Source organism: Bombina bombina, chromosome 3 (genome assembly GCF_027579735.1).
Source record: "Bombina bombina isolate aBomBom1 chromosome 3, aBomBom1.pri, whole genome shotgun sequence".
Lineage (NCBI taxonomy): Eukaryota > Metazoa > Chordata > Amphibia > Anura > Bombinatoridae > Bombina > Bombina bombina.
The window spans coordinates 551,000,454-551,007,777 of NC_069501.1; positions in this window are offsets into that span (position 1 = coordinate 551,000,454).

Sequence of the window (7,324 nt, forward strand, 5' to 3'; positions counted from 1 at the left end):
GTAACTATTTATGACCTCTAGAATGGAAACCTCATTTTTAAATAATCTTGTACCTTCTTTACCAAGCTAAAGCCACTCTTAGACTTTCAATTCAGTTGTAAATAACAGTTGTCGGATGGCACTTAAGAATATAGGGCCACTCAGGCAAGATTTAAAGAAACAAAAAATACATAATCAGTAAAATAAATTCACTGACATTAGGAGGTATATAAAACTGTAGGGCAAGCTGCAGATGAGCTAATAAAATATATCTCTTAGTAAAGACAAGTAGCAGAAATAGATCACTAGAGACCCCTCTGGATTACATTTAGTAATACTACTCATGGCTGGGGTCTAGGAGCTAAGAAAAGATAATAATATGCTTAAAGGGCCATGATACCCACATTTTTCTTTCATGATTTAGAAGGATAATGCATTTTTAGACATCTTTCTAATTTACTTCTATTATCTAATTTGTTTTATTCTCTTGATATTCTTTGCTGAAAAGCATATCTAGATATGCTCAGTAGCTGCTGATTGGTTGCTGCACATAGAAGCCTCATGTGATTGGCTCATCCATGTGCATTGCTTTTTCTTCAAACAAGGATATCTAAAAAATGAAGCAAAATAAATAATAGAAGTAAATTGTAATGTTGTTTAAATGTGTATGTTCTATCTGAATCATGAAAGAAAGATTTTGGGTTTAGTGGCCCTTTAACTTGTATGAAAAGTAAAAGTCCTATCAGGCATCAGTTACAAATCAATGCAGAGACCACATCAAATAAGGAGAATCTATGCCCTTATGCGACTATGATGCAGGGGGGTTAGAGCACAGGATCCAGTTACAATATATGTTGTATTAACTATAGAATTATCTAACCTAAATGGAATAGATCAAGGTACCAAACTGGGGATTTGTTAATTTTATATGCACAGAAGTCCAGTGAAAACAAGTTGGGTACTGACTGATCTATGCAGGAGTCATCTATATGATTTTTGTGATATATGCGCCCAAAAAGATTATGTTCTGGGATCATTAATGCTGAGTGTGTTTCATAGTGGGGCAATTATTCCATGCAGAAGTTTGAGCTGTAGATGGTAAAATATACCTACATATATAGGGTGACCATATTGCCACTTTAAAAAGGTACACATATGGACAATACATATGTCAGGGCTTTTTGTCAGAGCTGTTTAAAGAAATGTCTTGTATAACAACCCTGACATATGTATTTTTCATATGTGTCCCTTTTTAAAGCAGCAATATGGTCACCCTATACATATAGTATCAAGTTATAGACTACCCTTTAATGTGGACTTTGTGCAAACTGTGGGATTATCTAAACAGTACAGTCTAAACACTTTACTAGAAGCATGGAAGAAAACATAGTTAGCAGAAGATAAATAGATATAGTGTTCATTGAAATAAAGCATCTTCATGAAAATCAGTCTTCATAAAATACTCGGTTCCTGTAAGAGAGTCACAGTTGTGATACAATAAACTTGATAACCTCCAGCTAAGAAAGCAAAGAGACATACATTCTGGAGAGGGTCTCATGATGAAGTTCCATACCAAAAATTATTATGTAGGCTGTCTCTGCCAATTGAATAATGGGCTCTGTATATTTTAGCTCACCCCTGCTCTCCAATATACACAGATCGCTATCCTCTCTAGCATGCAAAAGATCTGATATTAGGAGGATCAAACCTTTTCCATATGGAGCCGGTGAGTTTGAGTCCCTCTCCAGGGCCGGTCGCATTCCCCTCATCTGGGGAAGAAATTGTCAAGCAATGTGCCTCACTTTTACAGGGACCCTGCTCCGAGCAATCAGACTCTGGCTCAGCTGTGCAAGATCTCACATTCAGCTGGGTGCTCTTGTAGTGCGCACCGGAATCCATCCCATCAGCCATTTCAGGTCCTGAGTTAACGTCCTCTTTATATTGATCTCTGGTTAATAGCATTAAGTTATTGAAGCTGTGGTCCATCTTCTGTTCGAATTTAACAAGTAGTGCCTTCATCTGTATGTAGAAGTCCTCCATGTTTAGTTATGTAATAGAGAATTCCGTATGTAGAAAGTTATACTGTTTCACAGCAGGTTAAAACTGCTCTTCCCGGCTAACTAACTAACTGAGAGAGTGATACAAGGCCACCGCCTTCAGTCTCAAACGGTCCAGTTTGGGTCTTCAGCTTATAAGATCATAATAAGAATAGTATCGTCCAACTCCGGAACTTCTCCTTAATAAATATTCTTAGTTACTATGGAGGATAACAAGTTGGGGAAGAAATAATCAGCGCATTATTCAAGCTGTATATGCAGCTTCCCAATTTTGCGGCTCACCATGGCCGCGGCCCAGAACCCCCCCCCGCTGCAATTTTTTTTAAATAGTCAAACACCACCCATCTATTGGAAAGACTAATCATAGTCATTATGTCAGCAAAAACTACATTCTTTTGCAGTTCATTACATAGTTACCCCTACTATGTCAAGGTTATGCTAGTGAAGTCTGCAGTGTGCACTTCCAACCATCAGACTTGTAAAACCTCAGTTTTCAGATTTATATAACATTAAACGAGGGCAAATAATTAATTTAGGTATACTATAAAGTTGTTTTACTACTCATAGCTAAACATTTTATGTTATAATTTCAATGTGCTTAATTTTTTCTATCTCCGGAGACCCGTTTTAAAAGAGGAAGAAGATCATGCTATAGAAATCAGTATTGTATCACTCAATTTAAACAGAAAGAGAACCTTGTTATTTTTATTGACCTATAAAAACTTTGGGATTCTCAGTGAAATTATTTGCATATTGTGCAGTCATGACAAAAATTATTGTAAAAGCTTCTCTAGGATCCCTTTTGCATCTGCCTTCATATGGAACCGGAGCACCGGTCATGCTTCGTTACCATGTTAAGACAGATGCTTGCAGCTCCGGAACAGCAGCTCTGATGGAACTTCCTGAAGCTGCAACGTAGATCTACGCTTTGTTGTACAATGGGCTTCGTACCCCATGATGTAGATCTACACCATATTGGGTTAAGAGGTGGATATATTGATTAAATAGAAGGCAAAGTGGAAAGAGGAAGAAAAGAAAAAAGCTGTTTTCAGTTTTAATATCTGATGAGTTGACAAACCGATGACAATACGCTATATGCTAAGGTGATAGTTAATTACTACATCTTATAAGAGTATTGCTTGGGGCTCAATCAAAATCCTTTAGGAAAACTTGATTTTAACTGAAAAACACCATTAAAGGGATAGGAAAGTCAATTAAAGTTGCATGATTCAGATAGAGCACGTTATTTTAAGACACTTTTAAATTCACTTCTGTTTTCAATTGTACTTAGTTATTTTCGTATACATTGTTGAAAAAGAATATGTGCATATCTTAAACTAGTGGGATCTTGCTGGTGATTGGTGCTTGCACACATTTGTCTCTTGTGATTGGCTGACTAGATATGTTCAGCTAGCTGCCAGTAGTGCATTGCTGCACCTTCAGGAAAGGATATCAAGGGAATAAAGCAGATTTGATGCTAGAAGTAAATCTAAATCCTGAAAGAAAAAAAATGGATTTCATGCCCCTTTAAAGCAGGGTAGATAAAAATCAATAATTAAAAATAAAAATATTTTTTTTAAATTTAAATCTTCTTTTATGATTTAGACAGAACAAACAACTTTCAGATTTACTAATCAAGTTTGCTTTATTCTCTTGGTATCCTTTTTTGAAGGAGCAACAATGCACTACTAGGAGTTAGCTGAATACATTGGGTGAGCCAATAGCAGGAGGCATATATGTACAGCCACCAAGCTAGCTCCCAGTAGTGCATTGCTGCTCCTAAGTCTACCTAGGTATATTTTTGTAACAAAGGATACCAAGAGAACAAATGCACATTACATGAAAGAACTTTGGAAAGTAATTTAAAATTGTATGTTCTATCTGAATCATGAACATTTTATTTTCACTTTACTGTCCTTTTAATACCATTGTTCTCCTGCAATTCTATGTACACAGAATAAACCCTTTACTAAGTTTCACGAAGCCAATTAATGCTCCACCATAGAAGTCAATGGAGAAAAAAGTGGAAAAAAACGCGATTGCATATTCTCATTTGCGCTAACCTGACATAAAAAACATAAATTATGCTTACCAGATAATTTCCTTTACTTCTGTATGAGGAGAGTCCACGGCTTCATTCCTTACTTTGGGAAATACTGAACCTGGCCACCAGGAGGAGGCAAAGACACCCCAGCCTAAGGCTTAAATACCTCCCCCACTTCCCTCATCCCCCAGTCATTCTGCCGTGGGAACAAGGAACTGTAGGAGAAATATCAGGGTATAAATGGTGCCAGAAGAACAAAACAAAAATTTAGGTCCGCCCAACGGAGAATACGGGCGGGAGCCGTGGACTCTCCTCATACAGAAGGAAAGGAAATGATCTGGTAAGCATAATTTATGTTTTCCTTCTTAATATGAGGAGAGTCCACGGCTTCATTCCTTACTTGTGGGAAACATATACCGAAGCTCTAGAGGACACTGAATGAAACGGGAGGGTAAAAAGAAAGACAGACCCTATTCTGAGGGCATTACAGCCTGTAAAACCTTTCTCCCAAAAGCTGCTTCAGCCGAAAGCAAAAACGTCAAACTTGTCAAAATTTTGAAAAGGTATGTAAGGAAGACAAGGTAGCCACCCTACAAATCTGATCCATAGAGGCCTCATTCTTGAAGGATCAAGAGGAAACCACAGCTCTAGTTGAATGAGCCTTAATCCCCTGAGGAGGCTTATGTCCCACTGTCTCATAAGCTAAGCGAATAATGCTCCTCAACCAAAAGGATAAGTAAGTGGCAAGGCTTTCTGCCCCCTACGCTTCCCAGAATAGACAAAAAACAAGGAAGAAGTTTGTCTAAAATTAGGACACAGGGAAGGAACCACAATCTCCTGATTGATGTTGCGATCTGAAACAACTTTAGGAAGAAAACTTAACCCAGTATAAAAAAAACAGCCTTATCAGCATGGAATACTAGGTAAGGGGGCTCACATTGCAAGGCACCCATCTCAGATACTCTGTGCACCGAGGCAATAGCCAGTAGAAAAAGAACCTTCCAAGACAGTAATTTAATGTCAACTCCATGCATAGGCTCAAACGGAGCCTTCTGCAAAACTTTAAGAACAAGATTTAAACTCCAAGGAGGAGCACTAGATCTAAACACAGGCCTGATTCTAGTCAGAGCCCAAACAAAAGACTGGACATCTGGAAGCTCAGTGAGCCTCTTGTGCAGTAAAACACATAGGGCCGAAATCTGTCCCTTAAGGGAGCTAGCAGAAAGGCCCTTCTCCAGACCATCCTGGAGAAAGGAAAGAATCCTGGAAACCCTGACCTTATGCCAGGGGAATCTCCGTTCTTCACACGAGAATAAGTAGGTCCTCAATACCTTATGATAGATGCAACGAGTAACAGGCTTACGAGCTTGAATAAGAGTATCAATAACTCTTTCAGAAAAACCTCTCTTGGCTAGGACTAAGCGTTCAATCTCCACACAGTCAGCCTCAGAGAATCTAGATTTTGATCAACAAAAGGACCTTGTTCCAGCAGATCCCTGCGACAAGGTAACCTCCATGGAGGAGATGAGGACATCCCCACCAGGTCCGTGAACCACATCCTCTGCGGCCAGGATGGAGCTATTAGAACAGCTCCCCACCCTGAAAGACTTGTGTCTGTAGTCATAATCTCCCAGGATGGTCTGAAGAAGGATGTCCCTTGGGACAGGTGATCTGAACAGAGCCACCAGGAGAGAGATTCTCTTGACCGGTTGTCCAGAGAAATCTGTTGAGTCAGATGTGAATGATCGCCGTTCCACTGTCTCAGTATGCACAGCTGAAGAGGTCTGAGATGGAACCTGGCAAAAGGGATTATGTCCATGCAGGACACCATAAGACCAATTACCTCCATACACCGAGCCACAGAGGGCCTTAAGGAGATCTGGAGGGCAAGACAATTGGAAGTTAGCTTGTAAAGTCTCTGGTCTGTAAGAAATATCCTCATGGATATGGAGTCTATTATCATACCTAGGAATTTCACCCTGGTACTGGGGATAAGATAACTCTTTTCTAAGTTTATCTTCCATCCATGGGATCAAAGAAGAGAAAGAAGGGCTTTTGAGTGGCCCTCTGCCAGACGACAGGATGGTGCTTGAACCCGAATATCATCTAAGTAAGGTGCCACTGCTATCCCTCTGGATCTGGCCACTGCAAGCAAAGCCCCCAGAACCTTCATAAAGACTCTTGGGGCAGTAGCCAGACCAAACGAAAGTGCAATATATTAGAAGTGCTGGTCCAGGAACGCAAACCATGTGTTTCTTGTATATAGGGACGTGAAAGTATGCATCCTTCAGGTCTATCGTGGTCATGAACTGTCCTTCCTGAACTAAGGGAAGAATGGACCTTATTGTCTCCATCTTGAATGAGGGGACAGATAAAAATTTGTTTAAACACTTTAGGTCCAGAATCGGGTGAAAAGTACCCTCCTTCTTTGGGACCACAAAGAGGTTTGAGTAGTAACCCAGACCTCTCTCTGCTGGCGTTACCGGCACAATGAGCCCCATGGAGGAGAGATCCCTCACGCACCCTAGAAAGGCCTCTCTCTTTTCTGGCCTTGAAGACAGGTTTGATAAGAGGAATCTGCCCCTATGAGGATGAGACTTTAAACCTATCCTGTATCCCTGAGCGATGACTTCCGTCCCCAAAACAAGCTTCTGAAAAGAGTGACAGTCTGCCCCCTACCAGATCCAAAGCTGGATCGGAGGCTGCCCCTTTATGCCAACTTTGACTTGGTGGGCTTCTTATTCTGCTTGGACTTATTCCAGGACTAACAAGGTCTCCAAGTTTCCTTGGACTGCTCTGGCTTTGTAGAGGGCTGCTGACGTTGGGATTTGTCCGAATGAAAGGAATGAAAATTAGGACCTTGTCCCTTAGGTTTGTTCTTCTTATCCTGTAGTAAAAAGGCACATTTGCCTCCAGTAACCGTGGATATGATTGAGTCCAGAAGGCCTATTTAACAAATGTCTGTCCGACATGATCCGATTAGCAGATCATGTTCAACAGACATCACTGAATGCGGAGAGCAATACGCTCTCCGCATTCAGCATTGCACCAGCAGCTCTTGTGAACTGCTGGTGCAATGCCTCCCCCTGCAGATTTGCAGGAGGTGTCGATTTCCCACGATGTCTGTCCGTCTCCTCAAAGCAGTCAGACAGGTTATGGAGCAGCGGTCTTGAGACCGCTACTTCATAACTGGTGTTTCTGGACCAAAAATAATCTTTCCCTTAAATAGGAGGGAAAGAAGTCT